Here is a 13,124-nt window from a genome sequence, read left to right on the forward strand (position 1 = left end):
TTTTAAGTGCTTTGGTAATAGTGAGACATAATACAACATCTTAAAAAATTAAAAACAGAAAAGAACAGTGGCTGATTAAATATGGTCGTAGAATATTTGAAGCTCCTCCCATCAAGAGATAATCATGAGATAAAATCTATTTTTCATCTGTTAAACCTGGGCCGGTCTTATGAGTTGTTTTGACTAACAGAATGTAGGGAAGTGACACCATGAAAGTTCTAGAGCCTAGTTCTTAAGACATCTTGCAACTTCCATTTTCACCTTCTTGGAATGCTGCCCTGAGACTACTCTGTAAGAAAGCCAGTGGAGCCTAGTGGAGTAGGAGAGAATTTAAATTGTTGTTGTTTTAAACCATTAAGTGTTGGAGTGGTTCATTATGCTGTGAAAATTAACTAGAGCAGAACTAAGGATCAGAAAGATCAAATGATGCATTTAAACAGAACTGATAGGTGACACCATGCACATTAGAGCCAGAAAGTCCTGGATTCCAATTAATGATACAATTAATGATAATAATGATAAAGAAGCCATCCAACTTCTCTGAGCCTCAGTTTGCACACTGGTGTAATACGGTGCTAACTTTGTGTAACAATTGTGGCAGGTCAATGAACTAATGTGTTCCACTAACAGAAGGCCCATATGCAGACAAATGTTAGTTTCCATGCCAGCTCGGGTCATCTGACTTGTTTCAGTGTCTTTTGGAGACATCAAAGGTTCTTCTTTTCTAAATACCATTTTGTAAAAGATTAATATTCCGAGGTTTTTGAGATTTGTTACATGAAGTCCATTCAAATAAGACTATGATCAAGCTTTTAGACACGTGAGGCCAATTGTCGATGGTGGTGTGCTCTAAAAACCTTCACCTTGTATTGGTAAACACTTCCACTGCAGAGTTATGTTCGAAAATAAAGGATGATGCTAATACTAATGAAAGCCCTCTCATCTAGCCGAAAAGGCACCTATGAAAACTCCCAATGACCCAATTGGGCCTCTCAGGGAGCTGCCTGCTCCTCTAGAGAACCCCACAGTCCCTGAGCTCAAGTTCTATACAGCCTGCAGTTCCCAAAACATTACTTGTTCACCATAGTACTTATTATAATGAAGAGCATCAAGGGATAGCTGACACAGCAATTCAAACATATAAAAAAAATTCATGGTTTCTGATTTCTTACAGACAGCATACAATGCTATTCTGGGAATTCTAGAAGCATCTCAATCTTCAAAAAGAGTACCCATGAGGTTTTGCAGATGCCACCAACACTGCTGCCACCTAGCCAAGGTCAACCCACCCTGTTTTTGGACATGGCAGTCAAGGACAAGCCTCTTGGTTGCACTGCCTGCCAGCTATTTGCAAAAAAGGTTCCAAAGACAGGAGAAACCTTTGGCATTCTGAGCACTGGGACTTGGTTATAAGGATTCCATATTTCACAGAATTATTTGGGAATTTATGTGTCAAGGTGGCAATTTCACACACCATAATAGCACTAGTGGTAAGTGCACCTACGGGGGAAAATTAATTGATGAGAACTTCATCCCAAAGCGTACAGGTCCTGGTATCTTGCCCATAGCAAATACTAAACCCAATACAAATGATTCCCAGTTTTTTATCTGCACTGCCAAGACTGTATGGTTGATGGCAAGCATGTGATCTTTGGCAAAGTGAAAGAGGATATGAATATTGTAGAAGCCATGGAATGACTGGGGTCCAAGAATGTCAAGAACAGCAAGTTCATCATTGCTCACTGTGGACAACTCAAATAAATCTGACTTGTGCTTTTATCTTAACTATCAGACTATTCCATTACTTCTGTAGTTCAAGAGAGCACCCTTCAACCGCCACTAATAGGCAATATCCTATAATCTTTAGGTTCTCACTGCCATTCTTTTGGGTCTACCTTTCCCTATCTCCCTCTAAGTCTAGCAGGATTGCAGAGTTAAATCTATGATTATGAAATAAAAACTAAGCCAAACAGAGAGTACCAATGAAACCAGTTTGAAATGAAATCTGTTGAGGTTCAGAGGATAAAATAGCACATTGGGAAAGTTTATGTTCAGCATCTAGTGTGTGTGTATATATATATACACACACACACATAACTAGATTAGTGTGTATATATACACACACACTAGATGCTGAACATAAACTTTATTCTGAACATAAACTTTCCCAATGTGCTATTATATATATATATAAATACTACATATAATATATAGTATTTATATATATATATATACACACACACACACACACACACACATATATACACACACATATATGAATTCATTTCTAAAGGTTTCCAGCCAGGGTGGAAGATAATAAAGTAAATAAATTTTAAACAATAATAACAGTCATTCAAAATATGTGAAATCTCTTGAAAAGTAATATTACTTGACCAAGGAATTGCAGTTAAAGATATATTACTACATGTATTTCTAGAACTTATGGAAAGTCAATGTTTTTGAGGAAACTAGGAAACACATTATTTTTTTAAATAAGTATTAACATACATATAACTTTGAGATCTTGATTTGTTTCCCAAAAACTGAAAATCAAAGTAGCTTGGGAAATGCTCTTTATTTGCTTCAACTGAGGAAATGGATAACTCATCTCCCTTTGATGTTACTAATTGATGGTTAACAATTTCCCCTGCTTTTAAAGAGTGGCAAAAAATCATAGAGAAAAACAATGAACTTAATGCAGTGAATAAAATTTTAAACTTTTATAGAATAAAATAACTCAAATTAAAAAGGAAAAGCATGTGAAGTGTGTAAACCTGGCGATTCACAGACCTGTACCCCTGGGGATAGAAATACATAATATGTTTATAAAAAAATTAAAAATGCAAAAAAAAAAAAAGGAAAAGCAGTCTGAAATACTTTATTGTAATGTTTGAAATTTTTTTTTAACTTGGGAACTTCATAATTTTGTTCTGTTTTCTAGCTTCACTTCCCATGACTCTCCAAAATACATTTTAAAAAATCTCATTAAACATTTTTTTAAGATTTTATTTTTTTTCAGAGAGAGCACAAGCAAGGGGAGTGGCAGGCAAAGGGAGAAGCAGGTTCTCCACTGAGCAAGGAGACCTATGCGGAACTCGATCCCAGGACTCTGGGATCATGACCTAAGCCAAAAGCAGATGCTTAACCAACTGAGCCACCCAGGCGTCCCTCAGTAAACATTTTTTAAAATAATTTATTTTTAAGTAATCGCTACACCCAATGTGGGGCTCCAACTCACAATCCAAAGATCAAGAGTTGCACAGTCTTCCAACTGAGCCAAGAAGGTGCCCCATAAATCTCATTAAAGATTTTCCAAAACCTAAAATATGCCAAGACGTTTCACAACTCGTTGGCTTTGGTGTGTGATACCCTCTACATCTAGAATGCCTTTTCTTCCCTTCTTTTCCTAGAAAATTCCTCTCACCCTCCAAACTCCATTTCAGCATCCTTGCCTCCCCGGCACAGTTAGTTATGCTACTCACTATGCTTTGTTCTTTTCCTCATAATGGCATCTAATACATTTTATTGAAATTCCCTGCTTATACATATGTGGGCTGTTTGAAAACCAACTTCTGGCAGTTAAAGTCTGTTTTATTCACTTCCATATTCCTGTCACCCAACATATACCTGCCACCAACAGTGTACTCACAGTGTGATTCCTGGTGACCTCCGACCATTCTCCTTCTTGCTCTCTATGTTTCAGACTTACTGGCTCTTCTGCTCCACATTGAGCATGCCAAGCAAGTTCCTTTCTCAAGCACATACACTTCCCGTTTCCTCTACCAGGCATGGACTCACACTATAGCCACAGAGGTGACCCCCTCACGTTACTTAGGTCTCTGATCAAATATCACCCCCTCAGAGGAGTCTTCCTTTCTTTAGCTACGCCAGTTTATATACCCACCCCGCACTCTCTATCCTCTTCCCGGGCTTTAGTTGGCTTCATAGCATTTACTGCCATCTGACATTACTGATCTGTTGGTTATTGTGTCAAATGTCTAGCCTCCCCACCCTCCTCCATGGAATATGATCACCATAGGGGTAGGGATTTTCTTTTATTCACAGCAATTTCCCCCCGCACCTACAACATGCCCTATCACAGGACAGGTACTTAATCAACATTTGCTAAATACATAAATGATAAATGTTCAAGTTACACTGAACTGCAACTACAGGGAAAATATCTCTCTATGAATATAAGCAAAGCATGGAACACGAAGTGATTGTGTTAAGGTAATAGAGCAATGAAACCTCTTTTCAAAGGCTCTTTAATTTTATCATGTTGATTTTTCAATAAAAATAGAAGAGAGTTTAAAAGCAAAAAAAGGAAAGTCTTGAAGACTTGGCTGCCTTTTATCAACTTCTGAGACATATTTCAAAAGCAAGCAAAATGTGTTCAAGACCTATATTAATAGAGTATAGTGGTTCTTCATGTATTCTGAAGCAGTTTTATGTTAATATTAAGCATAATACATTACACCAGTCCATTCTAACCTTCTGATTAATGATTAGTCATTTAACACTGGATCAGCTCTCTGTCATATTAAAAATAAACTAACTAAATTGACTTACAAATTACAGGGGCTCAAAGTTACTATGCTCTTGCTAGGCCTTCTCTGCTTTCCATCTTTCCCTTTCTCTCCTGCAGTGTTGCAGAACTTCTCATGAACTGTTCCAGTAGATGAGAACCTATTTCTCTTAGAAGAAAATTAGATAAAGGTTTTTATTTTCATATGCAAAGTCAAAATTTGCAAACATAGATGACTTCCAGGTAAGCAATGCATGCTGCCACCAGGAATGATGGGATAAAAGAAAACAACACAGAAATCTAAGAGCTATAGAAAACTATGAAAGATGAGGGCTGATACAATGAGACCGGTCATAAATAATCAACATATATATAATATTTATATACTTATATATATAAGTGCATCACAGCAGGTATAGGGTCATATTTCATATAAGATAGCCAGAGTCAGAACAGGGACAGAGTTAAAGAAAAGGATAAAGTTTCCATATCAAGAAATACACAGGTCACAATAAGTGAGGAAGTACAGAAAAGTTCAAGTTCATTATGAGTTCAACCATATTTATTATTGCATGCTGACTTTAGCACCCAGTATTTTTTATTGGTTTTATTTTCCAGTGTTTATTACCTTCTACCCAGCTGGCCTTTAAATATTTTTTTTCTGAAGCCCAGATGTGGCTATAATATTTTAGACTTATTTCTGAATTTAAGTCAAATATTTAAATGTAACTGAACTTTGTATTTTACATTTTAAAAAGCAATACATGTCCAATTGAACTCTTACTCATCCTTCCAGAATCAATTCAAATATCACCTCCTCCAGAACACCTTCTATAGCACCCATTCCATCCCCTTAAAGCTGTTAGCCTCTACTCCTAGGGCTCATAAGGCTCCCTTCTTTCATAATCTTTATTCGAGTAGGAGAAGCCACTGCTTCCTCTCTGTCTATCCCTCATGAGATCTTGGGAAAATAGACCTTATTTTTTATCTCTGTACTGAACAATTCTAGGCAATAAAAACTCAATAAAGAAGCAATGAATAAAAGGAAAAGTCAATTGTACTAAATAAAAGAATGTCTTGAAAATAGTAGAAATAGCTCTGGGTTCATTTAGAAATACACACATTGGAGCTATAGTTTTGATTGTTCTTGCCTTGTGGATTAAAAGAAAAAGGCGTAATATCTGTCCACTGTTGGAATTCTACCCTATAAATATTTAAAAGCCAATATACAAAATATGCCTGAACCAGCAAAATGCAAAAAACCAGCAATGCTGATCTGTCATTTCAGTCACCTTGATGATCCTCACATTATCTGCATCTGTGCTCATGTGTATAGATTGTACAAACTGAAAAATCTACAATAATGGTTATTTCCAGTGTCCAGAAAGATACCACTGTGGGTCATCCAACAGCATCATAGGGTTATAGTTCTCACTCATTTAATCTTTATACCTTTACAATCCAAAGGCTTTGAGACAATCATTTAAACTCTATGAGTATCTTAAAAAAAAAAAAAAAGAAAAAAGAAAAAACCAACTCTGCGAGTATTATATTCCTTGTCTAAAAGGAGAGCTAAAAATACCTAATCTAACTTTCTCAAAGGGTCACTGAGGGGCTCAAGTGTCATAAAGACCTAGAAATACTTGGTAAAGTATATGAGGACATAGCTATTCTTAATCACAGAAATGTATTTTAGCATCATAGAATATTTATATAATCATTATAACACAAAAGGATGTGTTGTATATATCTTCTAAATAAAACTATCATTCTGCTTGGCAATTTTATTTAAGCAACTGCAGAAAGAGGGATTTTTATCCCTTCACTTAAAAATAATCACCAGAAGAAAAAAAGGGGAACAACTGTTCTGAATTTCTGAAATCTAAGAATATCTCCTTAATCACCTAAATGGGATTCTGTTGGATGACATAGCAACCCCTCCAGTTCTAAAACCCCTCAAGTCCTAAACTTACTCAATTACGAATTACTAGTATGTAGTTTCCATTTTTTGCTTTTTAGATTTATTTATTTATTTTAGAGAGAGAGTGGGGGGGAAGGAGCAGAGGGAAAGAGAGAGTCCTCAAGCAGAGTCCCCACTGAGCAGAGCCCAACTTGGGGCTTGTTCTCACTGTCCTGAGATCATGACCTGAGCCAAAATCAAGAGTTGGAGGCCCAACTGACAGAGCCACCCAGGTGCCCCCTGGTTTCCATTTTTAAAAATAGCCTTATCTTCAATATCAATATTCTAAGGACAATATTCAGTTGTTGCTTGAACACAGCAATCACCATCCCTCTCTGACCTTAGTAGAGAAAGGTGGCTATTCACCAGAAACTCGTGCTCCCTCTTCATGGAGTTGCATTTGGTTAGACCATAAGAGAGATTATAGAACCTAAGCAGAAGAGATACATACCCCTTTCAGGGCTGCAAAGTCCTCCTTCAGGCCTATAAAACCACCAGCACAATCCTCCAAATTCTAACTTCCCCAGTTAGCAGGTTGATATCAACCCTGAGAGACATCTCAGAGGCCCAATGTTAGAAGAAGTAGAGCCTCTAAGATTTTACTGCATGTATCTAGTACCACTGAGACATATTCCAACACAAGCCCAAACCCCAACAATTGCATATAAAACATACAAAGCCTCATCCCCCACTAGATTTCATGTGGGCCAAAACTATGCATCTTTTGTGCTAAGTCATGAAATCGCAAGCGTGTATGTTATAGCAACTATCAGGCATATCTCTTTTATCAGCTAAATTTAGCATAAAATCTCAATATCCACTGGAGCTATAGTCTTAGGGGGAAAAAGAACCTCAAATGAACTGACTTAAAATACCAGATATACAAAATCAAATATTTTAAGTTTGCTATTGGCTAGTTTCTTCAATGCCATTAAGATTTCTTAATGCCTATGGGCTAGATTTCTTGTTGTCTAAGCAACACTACCACTATAAATAAACATATCTATGTTGTGGCTTTGACCTTCAATGCCTACATGATTTTGCTTGGCCCAGACAGTTTTATAGATTACACAGTGGGAATAATAATAATAATCCTGCCTTTCCACTCCTTATAGCCATGGACTTTGAGAATACAATTGAAAACCGGATGAATGTCACTCATGCTATTAACTGCAAGAGGAGTTGAGAAATGATAGAGACATGCATAGTCTCTTAAGAAGAGGCTCAGGGCATGTATCTGAAAGTGACTCAGATTCCTGTGCCCAAGCTGCCTAGACATAGTCCCACCTTCCTAGGTGACTCTCAGACAGATTTTGTAGTTTTAAGCAAGACCACTTTTATAAAGCTGGCTCAACATTTATAGCAGAATTTACATGATATTTTATTTCAAGAAACATCACAATGAGCACTAAATATACAAAATTTAAAAAGAGACCTGGGAATAAACTACCAAGACGTTCTGCACATAATATTCATAAGATGCAAAGTATTTTAAGTCAGAATATCTCAACCATATTTTCTCTCCTTGCTTGTATAAAACTCACAACTGAAACAATTATCCACAATCAAGGCACACTCTCCTATATGTTTCAAATATTGAAGGTGAATTGGTTTTATAAACAGTCCAATGGATAAAATGGTAGAGGAAACTGTGTGTTAAAACTAAACATCTTTCATTAAGTTTTGTTTTTTTTTAACAGATTCCTTTTTATTTGACAGTGAGAAAGAGAGCACAAGAAGTGGCGGAGGGAGAAGGAGAAGCAGGCACCCAGCTGACCAGGGAGCCCAATGTGGGGCTCGATTCCAAGACCCTGGGATCATGACCTGAACTGAAGGCAGACAGATAACCAACAAAGCAACCCATGCGCCCCTTTCATTAAGTTTGAATAATGATGGGCATTTCATCATTAACAGTGACATAAAATTAATTATTAAATAAATTAATAAAATGTGTAACTTTTACAAAATCTAAAAATAAATGTAATCCTAAAGAATAAGAAGTAATGCCTTCTGGTAGTAAATAAAGCTGAATTATTGTAGACATTTGCTGCATATTTAGATGCAAAATATAAATCATGCAAATTGAAATCCAAGTTAATATAAAATGTAAAACTTTTGTATTTACATATAAGTTTTCGTGTATTATTTTTTTTAGCAAATATTTATTAAGCACTTAAAATATACAGCCACTCTACTAATTGCTGGGAATACAAGTAGAGTCAAGTTATTTTATGAAAAATATGATAAAAAATTTAGAATGTAATGATTGAGTTCACTTAATTATAGGTAAAAAAGATTTCCTTAAAGAAAAAAAACATCTAAGTGGAGACTTGACAGATGAGTGGCCAGTTTTGCAGGTTAATAATAAATAATTCCTCATCATCAAAAACAGCACTTTATCACTTACCATGCAAAATTATTTGAAGTCTAAACCAACAACTATTATGTATTCTCCACAAGTGATTTAAATAATTCCTTCAAGGGAAATTATTTCCCAAGGTGATTCCTATATAGAGTCATATCATCAAAACACCTTGATTCTACAGCGGAAAAGCAAAGCAAAACAAGATTCTGCAAGGAATAATTGCCATGATAGAAAAAATTTTCACAAGAATTGTCAGCGATAATGTATTTTTCATATTAAAAAATAGATCTTTCTATTAAATTATTGGCTTCTTATCACTTTTATTGCCAAATGGTTCTATATGTCATGCTGCTAGGATCAAAGTAGTTGAACTAGTGCTTAAGTTAAATGCAAGCCAGCTTTATTAATTGGGAGAAATGCCCCATCATTCTAGCTGGGCATCAAGGAATGTTACCCTGGAATGGAATCATGTTCCTTTGAAGAAACTAATAACTTTTTAGGAGTATACTCCTTTTAAACTTAAAAGCAATCAATGTCCAGAGGAACTTCCCAATGATGTCAGTTAATGCTGAGTTTTTAAAATGTAAAGTGGTGAGTGGTACTAGATACATGCAGTAAAATCTTATTAATAGGACTAATTAAAAGAAAAGACATTATGAGGCACCTCTATGGCTAAGTTGGTTAACCATCTGCCTTCAGGTCAAGTCATAATCTCAGGTCCTGGAATGGAGTCCAACATCAGGCTCCCTGCTCAGTGGCGAGTCTGCTTCTCCGTCTCTCTGCCCCTTCACCCCACGCCCCGCTACAGTGTGCATGCACACTCTCTCTCAAATAAATTAATAAAATCTTAAAAAAAAAAAAAAAGACATTCTGAGTTAGTGAAAACTCTTAAGTTTTTTTTTAAAGAGAATTTCAACTTCTTTAAAACATACAAAATAAATTTCTGAAGTCTGGTAAGAATAATATATGTTTTATAAGTAATGCCTTTGGAGGGCTTGAAAACAGTTTGCTCATTTGATTTATAGATTAAAATGATTCCATACAATTTTGTTCATATGGTCAATGCACTGATAACAGATCAATGTGAGGGTTATCACACTGTACCCAAAGGACTTTCCTGTGTTTTTTTTTCCTCTGCCCATCCTCTACCTTCCCATCTCTGCTATTTGTTCTCCAAATCATCCCTGGTTTCATCTCCTTTTCCATCTCCCTTTGCCTCTCCTCTCCTAGGGAGACTGATTCCAAATACAGTCCTAAAGAGACAATGGTGTGAAAAAGAAAACAAAATCACCGGTCACTCTCTCACTAACTAACAGGGTCCAGAGCACAGATTTAGGAAAACTAGTGAAGCTGACCAAGCCAGTTACAGGTGTGACAGATTTTTTTCCAAGTAGGGGAACATTATAACACGTAAGAGTATAAAGTCATGAGATTGGTTTTCCTGTGTTGCCTCACCATAATTCATAATCATATAAAAATTGGTCATGGCTCAATTTAGACAGTGACTTTTAACTTTGATTAGAATCTAAGTCTTACAGATAGAGTTTATATTAACTGCATTGAACATATATTCTCAAAACTACATGAAAAGAAGGACTAACAAATTGTGTACTAGATAAACAAAACGCTTTCCCGAGAGTTTAAAAAGGCTGCCCGGAGCTTTTGTACTTGATTTTATTATTCCTGATTTCAAAGTCCTCTAGTGATAAAGAGTAACAATGGAAAATACCACCATTCTAGATTGACTGTAGAATGACAGATTCCTTTAAGAAATGAAACTGATTCCACGGCCATAACAACACATGGATCTCTTCCATAGGAGAGTAATATCAACAGTTGTGCTTCAGAGATCACCTTAAAGCCCAGATAACCCATGTACCATGTTCATCATTTTCGAAGGTCATGAAGGACCACACCCAGGTTAGTTAGAGCTACACCTTCCAAAGCAAGACGTTAAGAATGCTGGACTAGCGACTGGCTCTCCTCTTAAATCAATAGTTAAAACGGCTTTGGGTTTTCATCTTTGGTTATTTTTGAATATATTTTGCTTTAGTAAATTTGGGTATTTATGGTATACTGAGGGAAAGTCAATTAGGACAAGGACCCAAGTGCAATTGAAATATTTATTTCCTCTGATCGGATCATTTTCGGTGATAACACAGTGATTCAGATTAATGAAAAAGAAAGTCAACATAAATTAAAGATGGTTTTAAAAGAAATACAGTTATAATTATGTTCAAGGTCACTCCTTTAAATGCTGAGCAGTAAGAAACCCAAGGCAAATAAAGCATGATCCCTGTCCTCAAGTATCCAACATTCTAGAAGAGAAAACCAAACATAAAACACAAGTCAATGCAATTTAAAGGTGCAGAAGTTAGAAGTTCAAGAAACAATGTAAGCAGACAAAAAGCACTGGTGGCTACTTCTTGATGTATCACCCTGGGGACCCAATCTAGAAATCTGGAGTCCTCTTTACACCCAATGTATACTTGTTGATTTCACCTCCTAAGTATTTCTTGAATCCCTCTAATCCCTGACTAATATCCTCATTGAAGATATATCCACCTGTCACCTGGATTATAATAGCTTCCTTACATGCCTCCCGGCCTGCAGTCCCCATAGCTGCCAACGTACCTTTCCATAATATAAATATTACCATAATTCCCTGTCTTCATCAAAACTCCACTACCTACAGGACGTGTACTTTGGCTTTTAAGGCTTTCAAAATATGTGGTGCCTACTTACCTTTCTTTGCTTACCAAATTCCGGAAGTAAAAAAAAAAATCATTGAATGACCTCAGGTAGGGTGTCAGGGAAGGTGTAATCAGTAAGGTAGAAAGAAAATCAGAACAGTGTACTGCCCATTGTAAAATACATCAATAATATTTCTCCTTTCTCAAAAAAAGGGCAGGAATACTGCTTTTTAAATTCATGAATAAAACAGCTAAAGAAAACCTAGCAGGATGGGCTCACACTTGGGTATTTTTCGATTTTGGCAAAGAAAAGGAAATATCCATCCACCACAAAAATTAATAAACTTTTTGAAGGCTGACAAAAAAAAAAATAAGTGCCGACAACTCTATCAGACTTCAGCTTAATTTTAGAACAACAACAACAACAACAATCCATAATCCATCCGTGTCCAGCCAACTTCTCCAAAAGGCCGTGACCCTAAATCATGAGTAACTCAGCGCTTCAGTTCCCTTGACCTTATTTCCCCAGACGCCACTGCTACAACTGACCAGCAGCATTCAGTATTTTCATACGATAATGTCATAAACAATCCTCAGCAACTCTGCCTTCTGGAAGTGCTGCTCCTGCCAATGACATCACAGCTTGTCAGCTCAATATGCCACCAGCATATGGGTTCCCTTTAAGTGGTGATAATAAATAGCATCAGGCCATCCAGTCACACTCCATTTCGAGATCACATTACAAAGCGGCCTGAGTCCTGGGCAAGGCAGGAGGGCTGCTGCTCACCTACTGTCTCCTTAGCATCACTATGTACAAAGGAAAAGAAAAAGTGTGAAAAAGGTGAGTATGACCGTGTAACAACTAGTATTTTAAGACTGCAGTGTAGAAACCCCTTGCATACAATATTATATAGGAGATAATCAGTGAAAGCCATTAGGATTCCTATTTTAAAGACAAATAAACTCAACGCCAACAGCGTTTTCCCAAGGTCAACCCACTAGGATGTGGCCCTCGTTTTGTCTTCCTATTTAACGTATTCATCACAGGAGCAGAAGCAGAGAGAACCATACTCAGTGATGTCTGCTTTGTATGCAGGCATATTCAAGATACCCAGGCAGGCTCACTCCTGAGAATCTTGGACTCAGGCTGTTGCTCTGTGCAACACACGGTGGGCCGGCTGCTGGCTCCGATTCAGTAGCTGGTTGTAAAAAGTGAACAACACTTGCATAGAAGCAAAGTAGAAGCAGCCTTCCTTGGGGACAGCTTGAACTCAAATAAATAGTCCATCAGTTTAAGGCAGCAGATATGCACAGAGATACAGACTGAACTCACCAAGGCATGGTTTCTTTTGGCCTTTAGTAATTGGATAGAACTCTTTCAGTGGTTACTGGTTAACAGAACTGGGCAGATGACCCATAGAACTGAAGGGACACTAAAGGTTCACTTAGCCCATCCACCTGGGGTTTTCTGGTTTGTATTGTCTTGTTTATTAAGTAAGATTTAAGCCCCACGTGGGGTGTGAACTCAGCACCCTGAGATCAAGAATCACATGCTCTATGGACTGAGCCAGCCAGGTC

General features: G+C 36.9%; 1 protein-coding gene and 1 pseudogene across 6 annotated transcripts in view; one reads left to right on the forward strand and one right to left on the reverse strand.

The window, feature by feature from the left end:
* ANK2 (ankyrin 2) overlaps positions 1–13,124 on the reverse strand; it is a 662,258-nt gene that overhangs the window by 279,003 nt on the left and 370,131 nt on the right. The gene's annotated exons all lie outside the window — the stretch shown is intronic.
* LOC116871355 lies at positions 1,249–1,761 on the forward strand (annotated as a pseudogene).

Source organism: Lontra canadensis, unplaced genomic scaffold, assembly GCF_010015895.1.
Source record: "Lontra canadensis isolate GAN:19392208 unplaced genomic scaffold, GSC_riverotter_1.0 scaffold1, whole genome shotgun sequence".
NCBI classification, from domain to species: Eukaryota; Metazoa; Chordata; class Mammalia; order Carnivora; family Mustelidae; genus Lontra; species Lontra canadensis.